At 43.9% G+C, this 12952-nt stretch overlaps 1 pseudogene; it reads left to right on the top strand.

The window, feature by feature from the left end:
* Nucleotides 1-10831: 10831 nt before the first annotated feature.
* On the top strand, nucleotides 10832-10950 carry LOC121289473 (annotated as a pseudogene).
* The last annotated feature ends 2002 nt before the right edge of the window (nucleotides 10951-12952 follow it).

Below are 12952 nucleotides of genomic sequence, written 5' to 3'. Positions count from 1 at the left end.
CAAGTAGGTCTGTGCATCAGGACTTCCACAGGATCCCGACCAACATCTTTGGTCATACACTCGGTCTCTAATGGACTGGAACATTTGTGCCCACAGAAACTTGGGTAGTTGCCCCTACACTTGCCCTGGTTTTTATATTGATTTACTTAGAGCTGTTTTTCACTCTAAAAATGGGAAAGAATCAAAAACAAATTGAAAAGAAACCCAATGAGGAGAAACTACACAGATGCCATAGGCAAGTGACGGAGCAGCACAATACATAACCCATTATTTAATGGCTAGTTAAGGACATGTTGCTGTATAAAATGGGCACAAGAAGGAATTCCTGTTCGATATTTCAGGGAGGCTTCCTTCCAGAAGATAACAATGAACCACTTCTTCTGACAATTGTTGTTGGGTTCAATACAAGGCACAGTGCTGGCAGGACCAGTTCAAAGGTGTAAGGGATGATGGCAAATTTATAGGAATCCAACAAAAGCAGAAATTAAAATGAAACCCATAAAAATACACACTCCTCTGACTTTAGCGGGCTTTCGGGGGTTAACACTTAAGACCCATGGCATCATCCCCACAGAAACATCAGTAAAAAACTTTATTGGGGGGAAAATAGCCACCGAAAGAAGGGTTGCACAAGTAGGATACCTGTGCCTTTTAAGCAGTAGGGTTCAGAGTCAGAAGTGAATTATAAAGTCTGTTTGTACTGATTACTACTGACAAGGTCATGACCAATGCCAACTATCTTGCATGAGGTGAGTAGCTTTGTCATCATTCATTTCAGCTCTTGATGAAAGTGGATGTCCTTGTTGCTTCAATGAGACAGCTACGTTTGCTCACAGCTCTACTATGAACACCACAAGCCACTCGGCCCATTGAAGTTCGACTGTCATTGAAGCTCGATTGCTCTGACTCTGTCACAGTGGCCTGCATATTTGGGATATTCCTGATGCTCTTGGCTCTACTACCCTGATGCAACAATTCCTGACCAGTCACTTCCAATGCCCAATTTCCCTTGGCTGAAGCGATTTGAGCCAAGTAGACAAGGTTTCCTTCTGTCGAAGAATTTACTCAGGCAGATGTCGCAGGAAAACTGTCCAGAGGACTGAGTGTTCTGGGCGGAGCTGTAGAATTAACTATTACCTCAAAACAAATGGGTGAAGGAGGTGCAGGATTTAAAGCATTGGGCAGAGTGATTTCTCACAGATTCAAGGTACCAACTGACTCAGGTCCAGGTCATTACAATGAAGGCAAACGTGATGAGGTTGATAGCAATCTGATGAAATAATCATGAATGGCATTCTGGTGACGTGTTTCTAATCAGCACTGGTCTCCCTTAAGTCAATGTACCTTGTGCAGTTTGTGAGATTTGCAGCTGAGTATCTCAGTCATTAAGCCTCATGGGACAGGCCAAATCCCACTGCAGAAAATGAAACACATTGTCAGTGGAACTCTTTCAAATTGGTCTTCTGGAGTATATCCAGAGATGCCTCATGATAGATTCATTTGTCATAATCATGTTTACAGTTTAATGTTCTGCAGAAAATCAGTAATGAAGCTATAATATTTCTTCTCTATGATTTATTCAAACCAACATTGCAAAGGAGACATTCCAATGCTTTCTAACAGGGATTCAACAGCAACACAAAATATGACTGCCTACCAAAGGGAAACATGCCAGACATTGACTAAAGAAGCTCAGAGTTTGTGGAATTTATTCATCTGAATTGCCAAAATCCTTGTCTTAGAGAGCAAGTTATTTGTGCATGTTCTACTGTAAAGGTGCTATTTACTACAATTACTCACAAGAAACTACTTTATCTTAGTATCACTGCTTCACTGCCACCTAAACTATTCTTTTCAACCTTGCATAATGCTCTTTGGGCCTCCTGCTTGATTTCCCAGTTAAAATAAACATTGGAACAGGCTTCTTTTTTTTCATCAATATCCCCCTACAGTGACATTATGAATAGGAACAATGGGCTGTGTGCAGCACTTTCCAATTAGAGTCGCTGGACAGGATATTGCAATCTCACTGCAGGAGAATGTCGTACAAAATCTTCCCCTCCAACCTTTTGTTTCCTTTTATTGAGAAACTAGGCTGAAGGCCCATGGTGCTGAACACCACCAGAGACTGAAAAGAATAAAAGAGGCAACAAATGGTGGGTAGCATTTATACACTGATGTGGCAGGCTATGATGATTGCGGACTAGTCATGAGAAACAATTGCCTCCTTCCTGACCTTCAATAGCGTCACCACCACTGAGATTTCCAACATCAACATCGTGGGGATAGCCACTGTTCGGAAGCTTGACTGGACCAGTCATATCAGCACCCTTGGCTACAAAAGCAGAGCAGAATCTGAGTATTCTGTGCTGTGTGGCTCATGTCTTGACAATACAAATAGTCTCCATTAAGCACAAGGCAGGACTGTGCTGGAATGCTCACTAATTTCCTGGTTGGGTACAATCATAACAACACTCAAGAAACTCAACAGCATCAAAGACTGAGGAGTCAAATTTTAGGAACAGTGTATGTTAATTGTATTGTTAAGGTGTTAAAAATATACACATGGAGGGCATTGACTGATTAAGTATCTTGACTGCATATAAAGAGAGACTTAACAGTGGGTGCCATGGGCTGGAGAACACCCGGAATATTATTGTAATTTGATAAGTTTCTGTTCACGATATTGGTTTTCATATGAAAGCTCCAGTTTAAGAGGTTGTTCATTTGTACGTTGGTCTATTTGATTATTATTCTTTTCAAAAGGGTATAAAAAGAGAAGTCTGGACACTAGATGTTGGCTTAGTCGGGGTGTGGGGGGCAAAATACAACATTATAAATATCAGTTCTGTAAATAACTCTGACATTGAGCAAAAGAAAGGTGTCTAGTTTCCTACTTCACCACCTGGCTTCATGATAAATTGATGTGGTAACAGAAGATGATTGCCTAAAGGCGAAGGATGGAAATTGAGAAATTTATTTTTTCGATAGATTTTAACCTGAGTTACCCTTGTGAAGAATAACTGAAAAGCCAGTGTAAATTCGGGGATGATTACCTACTGATGTTCTCTGAATCTGGACCTCATGACCAGTGTAAATTCGGGGATGATTACCTACCGATGTTCCCTGAATCTGGACCCCATGACCAGTGTAAATTCGGGGATGATTACCTACTGATGTTCTCTGAATCTGGACCTCATGACCAGTGTAAATTCGGGGATGATTACCTACTGATGTTCTCTGAATCTGGACCCCATGACCAGTGTAAATTCGGGGATGATTACCTACTGATGTTCTCTGAATCTGGACCTCATGACCAGTGTAAATTCTGGGATGATTACCTACTGATGTTCTCTGAATCTGGACCTCATGACCAGTGTAAAAATGAAGTGGATATGTGGATGTAGTTTACAGCATTATCAAAGAGAAAACAAGGTATTGCCTTGACATTGTTGCTTCCTAACATAAGTAAAATCAGTAACCCAAGTATTTTCTGCACTGGATCCCTAACTATTGGACACTGAGGAAGGTTTGGCTCTTCTTGGAAATTTCATCCATGAAAGCTAATAGAAGATGATCTATTGGATCAGGTATGGTCAGACTTTGATAGATTTCGAAAGGTGGACAGTCATTCTACAGAGGAATATGTCATGGACTTTAACAGACATTTTAAGAAATTCAATTTGGAGATTCCTTATTCAGTGCTGACATTTAAATTGCTGGATTGCAATAAGGTGTCGCATATGGGTAGGCTCCTGCTCTTAACTGGCATTCAAGTCTCAGAAAAAGGATCACAAGTCTGCTGCTTTGAAAAAATTCCTGGGGGAGCAGTCATTTCCAGCAGCCTTGATGGTGAAAATGAGATATTCTGTCACAAAGCATGAAGGATGCAGATGCCAGCACATTAGAAGAGTTACAGACAAAAGGAATGAGGATGAGGGCATTTTTAGCAGATCTGGCAGGCAACAGGATTGGAGTAGCAATAACAGACGAATGAAAACCTGTTCTCTGACCGTTCCCGGTAATCAGGTGCTTCAGATGTGACCCAAAATATCCTTATGCAATGAACTGCCCGAAGCAGAACATAAGGGTTTTCGAGTGATGCAGGACAGAAGGGATTTGGAAGTTGATGTTGATGATGATGATCAGTCTGAGGGAATTATCCTTGTCACAAGAATCTTGAGATAGGAATGAGTGTATTAGTCACGGATTCATTTAATTCTGTCATGATAGATAGTGGTTATAGCTCGATGTGTGGAACGTAAATCATACTTTAACCGCTCAGAAATAAGGTCAAGGGAGTATGAAAGTTCTACTTGTTTCAGGTTTGGGGATGACAACACATTGAGGTCACTGAAAAGAATGGTGATTCCATGCAGAATAGCTGGAGTAATCCACTTTATTAGTACTGATACCCTTGTTGCTGAGCAAGTCTTCCATGAAAAAGGCACAAATTAAACTGCACATGGAACATGATAAAGCAATAATTTTTGAAAAATCAGTGGATCTGTAGTTTACCCAGTCAGGGCATTATTACATCCCTTTCACAAAACCAGAAATTTCTAAGCCGAATGATAAAGAAGTGTTACTGGCATCAGGTGATCAGAATCTGAGGGGGGAAATAAAAGCAAATGGTCTTAAAGCTACACAGACACTTTGCTCACCCTTCTTGCCACAGATTAAAGACCTTACTGAAGGATGCAGGTGTGGGAGATGATGAGTGTACAAGGGTGATTGAAGAGATTAGTGAAAGAAGTGACATAATGTAAAAGCTATCAGGGGCATCACCACGTCCCATTATAAGTCTTCCATTGCCATGAGACTTTAATGAAGTCGGATCCATAGATTTAAAGGCGTGGAACAAAGACACATTTTCATTTTACATTTTGTAGACATGGCAACCAGATTCAATCTTTCTACAGTAAAGCATGGTAAGGGCAAAAGGATGATTGTAGATCAAGTTATTTAAAAAATGGATAGTGATTGCACTGGGGGCGCTGGCTAAATTTCTGACAATGGGGGAGGGAAATGTACTAATGATGAGTTTAGAGATGTGCAAAAATATGAATATTGTAATTATGAAAACTGCAATTGAAAATCCTTTCAACAATGGACTCTGTGAAAGAAATCATGCAATTTGGTTCATCAGCTAAAATCTTATGGAGCATCTCATCGACCACTGCAAGTTAACAACTGCCCAGACTTGGGCAGTGCATGCAAAGAATTCCTTTAAAGATGGTTGAAGGCTATAGTTTAGCAATTGGACTATGGAGGAAACCCAAAATACCTTCTGTGCTGTGTGATAGTCCCCCTCTCCTAGAGGGCCCTACAATTAGTTCCATTTTTTTTGCACACTTTAAGTGTTTTACATACATGGAGAAGACGCTCACTAGCCTATCTGCCCTTAGGCCTATTGAGGCCCTTAAATAGTTAATCAATGGCCACTTAATGACTTCAATCCGCTTCTACTGCCTTAATATGCTGGGCAGTGCAAGGCAAGCAGGAGTAGGAAGGCAATCCAAGTTGGTGAAAAGGTGGGAAGTAAGTGGGGTACATCCTCTTGGGGTGCCCTTTGTGCACCAGGGGTGCTCCTCAAAGATCTTATCCCTCCCTTTGTGCCAGTCCCACTTCCCCACGCACACCACCCCCCCCTCCACCTGGGCTCCAAATCCACCCCCTCATCGTCCTACACACCCTCCTGGGGATGCCCGATCCCTCCCAGCCCAGAAAGGCCCAACCTACCTGTCTGATTTCTCCTCTCTCCACCCATCTGTAAATAAAACCTATTTTTGATTACCCCAACCCCTCAGTTTTGGCTTGATCCAATTCTCTATTAATAACCCCATAGCAAACTTGAGATAGGATGAACTAAGACGGGTTAATTTATTTGCACACACTCAAATGTAAGAGAACAGTGGCAACATGGCCTCCTCTTCATTCATACAATAAAGGTGGGATCGAGACCAGAAAGAGGTACAGGGAAAAGACCACAGACAAAATAAGAAATATTGTTTCATGAGAGTCCAGAATCAAAGTCCAATGATTTATTTTTTCATAGAGTCAACAGGCTGCAGACAGATGCTGGAGAACCCACTTTTCCAGTAGTAATGACTTCCACGATGGGATAGGCACAAAATCATGTCGGTGCTGGTACAGAAGATCAAACGTTCCAGTAGAAACAGTGTAGATGGGGGACAGAGCTCTGGTTCTGCTGCTGCTTGGCTGGTGGAAGGTGGCAGACTTCTTTTGCAGCTGCACAAGGCAGGATAGCTGGTTCTCCCAGCTAGTGGGAAGGCGGGCCAATCATGTGATATGACTCCTACTTCTCCACTTTGGTTTGGACAAAAGATGTATATTCCTTTGTCTATGTTCTTGAGACAGTTAGCATTTCAACCATTGTTAATTTCAAAAGGGATTTCAGAGTCCTTTGTTTTATCAGACAGCTAGTTTCCATTGGCTGGGTCTGGCCTTAGAAATGTAAATGGCCTTTGTACAATTCGTTTGGAGTTTGCTCTCTGCAAGCACAGGGTTGTTAGTGCCTCTTCAGCGATACAAGGTTCTTGTGTTCTGAATGCCAGGAAGTTCCTGGTGTTTGAGTCATAGCTATGAGATCTTAGCTCTGGGATATCCCTTGCTGCCTTGGGTTGGGGGGGTGGGTGGGAAGGTGCAGCCAGAGAAACAAATCCTATTTAATTTTTCGACGTTGTCTTAAGAAGGAAGAGTAGGGTTCTCTCAATATATTCTTTCTTTCATAGCAGCACATCAGACACACAGCTTGCAGGGACAATGGCAGTTGTTGCATTTCCTTTTTGAGGTTTAGACCTGGGACAGTGCATCAACAAAGACATTGCCTGGTCCTGGGATTTGGAAGATTAGGTGAATTGAGGGGATTCAAAGTTCATCTGTATGGGAAAGTCTCTTCGGGGTTGGAGTTCTGAATTACCTCTGCTGGGGATCAGGCATTCCAACCTCCTGATTAAATATCCTCAAAAGGGTCTGGGGGTTTTTCTGAGTGTTTGGCACTCTGGGGGTGTGTGATGGTCAAGCTGCTCTTGGCGCTTGCAGAGGAATGCTGGGCATCTCACCCCTGTGTGTGCCAGGCCCTGGGGTCATTGGGCTGAGCTGCTCTTGTCCAGTTTAGCTCCTGCCCTGTCCACTTCTGTAACCTGTGGGCTTCTGTTGTTCAGCCCCAGTGACTGTGGTTAGGCTGATTGTTAGGAGATTGAGGTGCTTTAAAGGAACTTTGGCCTCTTTAGGGAATTTCAGTTCAGAGTCTGGTTCGAGCGCTAGCACAACTGGGGAGTTCCAGCCTCTGTTGTTAGATGCTTTGGGTTGGCACGGCAACAGGTAGGCAGTTTGCTCCTGAACTTGGGCCTGGATGTTAGGAAGGTGGGCCTCTGGCAGGGGCCTCTCTCATATCCATACTGGATAGGGCTACAGTGCTGTGGCCTGGTGGGTTGTGATGGATCCTTTTACCTGAATGGGATAACCTGGTCCGATCACCTTGTGATTCTGCATTAAGGTGGGTGAGCATGGGGTCCCTCTGCTGGTCAGTCGGAGGAGTAGGTGTTGTCTTTTGAGACACTACTGCCCACTGGTGCATGGTCAGCTTTTACTGTACCTCCTGGTTGCTATTGAACTAAGTGAGGCTTCACCCTCCCCTTCCTGGACCAATTTGGGAACTTTTCTGGTCCACATTTAAATTCGCCATAAGGCTACTGGGCAGGATGATCAATGGCTTCCTAGCTGGGGGCTTTGACTTTGGTGGGAAGATGTGAACTTGTCCTCTCTGGCAGGAAGAATAGAAAAGCAGTATATACTGTTTAAATGGAGAGAAATTGCAAAACTTAGTGGTACAGAGGGATCTGGGTGTCTTGGTACATGAATCCCACAATGTTAGGCTGCAGGTACAGGCAAGTGATCAGGAAGGCAAACGGAATGTTGGTATTTATTGCAAGGGAGGTGGCATATAAAAGTAGGGAAGTTTTACTGCTGCTGAACAGGGTCTTAATGAGACCCAGAGTATTGGTTTCCTAATTTGGAAAAGGATATAACTGCATTAGAAACAATTTAGAGAAGGCTCAGTTGACTCAATCCTGGGGTGAAGGGCTTATCCTACAAAGAAAGGTTGAACAGGTTGGGCCTATACCCATTGGGGGTAATAAGGATGAGAGGTGATCTTATTGAAACACTTAAGATCCTGGGGAGACTTGACAGGGTGGATACTGAGAATGTTTCTTCTTATGCAGGAGACTAAAACTAGGGGACACAGATTACGAATAAGAGGTCTCCCTTTGCAGACGGAGATGAGAATTTTTTTCTCTTATGAGAGTCATCAATATGTAGAATTCTCTCTGCCAGAAAGCAGCTGAGGCTGGATCACTGAATTTATTCAGGGCTGAGTTAGATAGAAAGGCTCAGCGCTGCCAAGGTGGGAGGCGGACGAGTGCTGAAGTCAGCACAGGCACGAGGGTGCGTGGAATGAAAGCTCCCTGAAGGCAGAGAGCTGCCTCAGGGAACTGAAGAATTTAAATGCAATAAAGAGAGATTTTAAAATGCCCACGCATTAAAATCAGTCACCTGAAAATTCTGTCCATATATTCTGTCCATGCATCTGTCCATGAGTGACCACCACACAATCCTTGTGGAGAAGAAAACCACCTTCACATTGAGGATACTCTCCCTTGTGTTGTGTGGCACTACCATCGTGCTAAAGGGGATAGATTTCAAACAGATCTAGCAACTCAAGACTGGGCAAACATGAGGTGCTGTGGGCCATCAGCAGCAGCAGAATTGTACTCAAACACAATCTGTAACTCATGGCCCAGCATATCCCCCACTCTACCATTAACATCAAGCCAGGGGATCAATGAAGAGTGCAGGAGGACATGCCAGGAGCAGCACCAGGCATACCTAAAAATGAGTTGTCAACCTGGTGAAGCTACAACACAGGACTACTTGCGCACCAAACAGCATAAGCAGCTAGTGATAGTCAGCCAAGCGATCCCACAACCATCAGGTCAGATCTATGATCTGCAGTCCTGCCACATCCAGTCATGAATGGTGGTGGACAATTAAACAACTCACTGGGGGAGGAGGCTCCACAAATATTCCCATCCTCAATGATGGGGGAGTCCAGCACATCAGTGCAAAAGATAAGGCTGAAGCATTTGCTACAATCTTCAGCCAGAAATGCTCGGTGGATGATCCATCTCAACCTCCTCCAACCCCCAGCATCACAGGTGCCAGTCTTCAGCCAATTCGATTCACTCCACGTGAGATCAAGAAATGGTTAAAGGCACTGGATTCTGCAAAAGCTATGGGCCCTGACAATATTCCGGCAATAGTACTGAAGACTTGTGCTCCAGAACTTGCCGCACCTAATCTGTTCCAGTACAACTACAACACTGGCACCTACCCGGCTATGTGGAAAATTGCCCAGGTATGTCCCGTACACAAAAAACAGGACAAATCCAACATAGCCAATTATCAGTCTACTCTCCATCATCAGTAAAAGTAATGGAAGGGATTATCAACTGTGCTATCAAGCGGCACTTGCTTAGCAATAACCTGCTCACTGATGCTCAGTTTAGGTTCCACCAGGGTCACTCAGCTCCTGACCTCATTACAGCCTTGGTTCAAACATGGATAAAAGAGCTGAACTCCTGAGGTGAGGTGAGAGTGACTGTCCTTGACATCAAGGATGCATTTGACAGAGTGTGGCATCAAGGAGCCCTAGCAAAGCTGGAGTCAGTGGGAATCAGGGGGAAAACTCTCCACTGCTTGGAGTCATTGCTAGCACAAAGGAAGAGGGTTGTGGTTGTTGGAGGTCAGTCATCTCAGCTCCAGGACATCACTGCAGGAGTTCCTCAGGGTAGTGTCCTCGGCCCAACCATCTTCAGCTGCTTCATCAATGACCTTCCTTCCACCATAAGGTCAGAAGTGGGGATGTTCGCTGATGATTGCACAATGTTCAGCACCATTCACGACTCCTCAGATACTGAAGCAGTCCATGTTCAAATGCAGCAAGACCTGGACAACATCCAGACACTGGCACTTGTGTGGCACAAATGACCATCTCCTACAGAATCTAACCATCGCCCCTTGACATTCAATGGCATTACCATCACTGATTCCCTGACTATTAACATCCTTGTTGTTTCCATTGACCTGAAACTGAACCAGATTAGTCATATAAGTACTGTGGCTGCAAGAGCAGGTCAGAGGCTAGGAATCGTGCAATGATTAACCCATCTCCTGACTCCCTATAGTCTATCCACCATCTACAAGGTAGAAGTCAGGAGTGTGATGGAATACTCCCCATTTACCTGAATGAGTGCAACTCCCACAACACTAAAGAAGCTCGACACCATCCAAGGCAAAACAGCCCATTTGATTGGCACCCCATCCACAAACATTCACTCCTTCTACCACCGATGCACAGTAGCAGCAGTGTATATGATCTATAAGGTGCACTGCAGCAACTCACCAAGGCTCCTTAGTTAACACCTTCCAAACCCATGACCTCTACCATCAAGAAGGACAAGGGCTGCAGACAGATGGGAGCACCACCACCTGGAAGTCCCCCTCCAAGCCACTCAGCATCCTGACTTGGAAATATATTGCCGTTCCTTCACTGTCACTGAGTCAAAATCCTCCCTAACAGCACTGTGGATGTACCTACACCACATGGACTACAGTGGTTCAAAAAGGCGGCTCACCACCACCATGTCAAGGGCAACCAATGATGGGCAATAAATGCTGGCCCAGCCAGTGAATCCCATATCCCATGAATGAATTTTTAAAAATATTTATTTAATACCAGAAACCTGTCTATGGCCACACCAGTCTGAAAACGCCCGATCTCCTCTGATCTGGGAAGCTAAGCAGACTCAGGCCTGGTTAATATTTGGATGAGAGACTGCCTGGGAATACCAGGTGCAGTAGGCTTTAAAATATATAAATAAATAAATAAAGGAAACTTCATCCTGCCAGTAGATGAGGTTTCCTGAAAAATACAAAGGCAGCCTGGCTGATTTGCTCACTTGCCAACTGTAATGTTGGGCTGGCAACAAAAAACCTCTGTTAATTACAACTTTAATGGCCTTAATGGGCCTCACAATTGTCAGCAGTGCACTTCCAAATCTTGCATGCGCCCACTGACTGAAATATCATGCGAGTGTGCGATGACATCATCATGCGCTATTTGACGTTTGAGTGGATCAAGTGGGCCCCAAGCGAAACATTCTGCCCTTAAGTATGGAGACCAAAACTGTGCATTCTACTGCCCTGTATAATTGTAGCATTTGGTCTCTAGCCCTGCAGGTTATGGCACTTTAGATGCATATCCAGATGTTTTTTAAATGAGTTGAGGGTTTCTGTCTCTATGACCTTTCAAACAGTGAGTTCAAGACCCATCCAACCCTCTGGGTGAAAGTTTTTTTCTTCATCTCCCCTCTAAATCTTCTACCAATCTCTTTAAATCTATGGCCCCTCCTCACTGACATATCTGCTTAAGTAAATGGGCCCTTCCCATCCACTCTACCCAAGTCCCTCACAATTTTGTACATCTCCATCAAACCTCCCTTCAGCCTCTGCTGGTCCAAGGAGAACAATCCCAGCCTATCCAATCTTTCCTCATAGCTGCAATTTTCCAGTCCTGGCAACATCCTTGTAAATCTCCTTTGTTACCTTCTCCAGTGCAATTACACTCTTTCTATAATGAGGTGACCAGAACTGCACAAAATACTCAAGTTGTGGTCTAACTAATGATTTATTTGATTCCAGGGTAAACTCCCTGTTCTTATCCTCTCTCCCAGGTTAAGCTCCCTGTTTTTATCCTCTAACCACCTTAATCAACCTGTCCTGCTACCTTCAGGGACCTGTGGACATTCACTCCAAGTTCCCTTACTTTCTCTACACCTCTCACCATCCTCCCATTTATTGTGTGATCCTTTGCCTTGTCTGGCCTCCACAAATGCATCACCTCACACTTCTCTGGGTTGAATTCCATTTGCCACTTTTCTGCCCACCAGACAAGTCCATGGAAATCTCCCTGCAGTCTACAGCTATCTCTCTCGCTTTCAACCGCAGGGCCAATTGTTGTGTCGCCTGCAAACTTCTTGATCATTTCCCCCTACATTTATGTCCAAATCATTAATATATAGCGCACAAAGCAGGGGAGCTAGTCCTGAGCCTTGCAGAACCCCACTGGAAACAGCCTTTCAGTTGCAAAAACATCAATCAACAATTACCCTTTGTTTCCTGCCGCTGAGCCAATTTTGTACCCAGCTTGCTTTATTCCCTTGAACCCCATGGACTTTAATTTTTTTTAACCAGCCTGCCATGTGGGGTCTTGTTAAAAGCCTTGCTAAAATCCATGTAGACCACATCAAATACACTACCCTCATCAATCTTCTTAGTTACTGCCTCAAAAAATTTAACCAAATTATTCAGACACAACATTCTCTTAACAAATCCTCTTCAATAAAGGCCAACATGCCATTTGCCTTCCTAGTTGTTTGCTGTACTTGCATGCTAACTTTGAGTTCCTTGTATAAGTACACCCAAGTCTCTCTGAACATCAACATTTAGAAGTTCCACCCCTTTAAAAAAAATTCTGCTTTTCTAGTCTTAAAACCAAAGTGAATAATCTCGCACTTCCCCACATTCTCCATTGGCCATCTTCTTGCCCAAGCAACCGGTCTATATGTTTTCTTGCTCTCCTTTTTTGAATAGTGGTGTCACATTTGCTAACTTCCAATCTACTGGGACTGTTCTCGAATCTAGAACATTTTGGAAAATCATAGCCAGAGCATCCACTACCTTCTATCTATCCTTCTGCTCATCCACACAGGTTTTAAGCAACTCTATGCCTGTTAGTCAAAGTCAAGGGCTGAGGCTCCTCCATCACGACATGTTGGATCCCCATACCTGCAACTCGCAGCCACAC

This window comes from Carcharodon carcharias, chromosome 16, assembly GCF_017639515.1.
Source record: "Carcharodon carcharias isolate sCarCar2 chromosome 16, sCarCar2.pri, whole genome shotgun sequence".
NCBI lineage: Eukaryota > Metazoa > Chordata > Chondrichthyes > Lamniformes > Lamnidae > Carcharodon > Carcharodon carcharias.
Note: the sequence above shows the minus strand (reverse complement) of the source record. Positions and strands in the feature narration are given on the sequence as shown.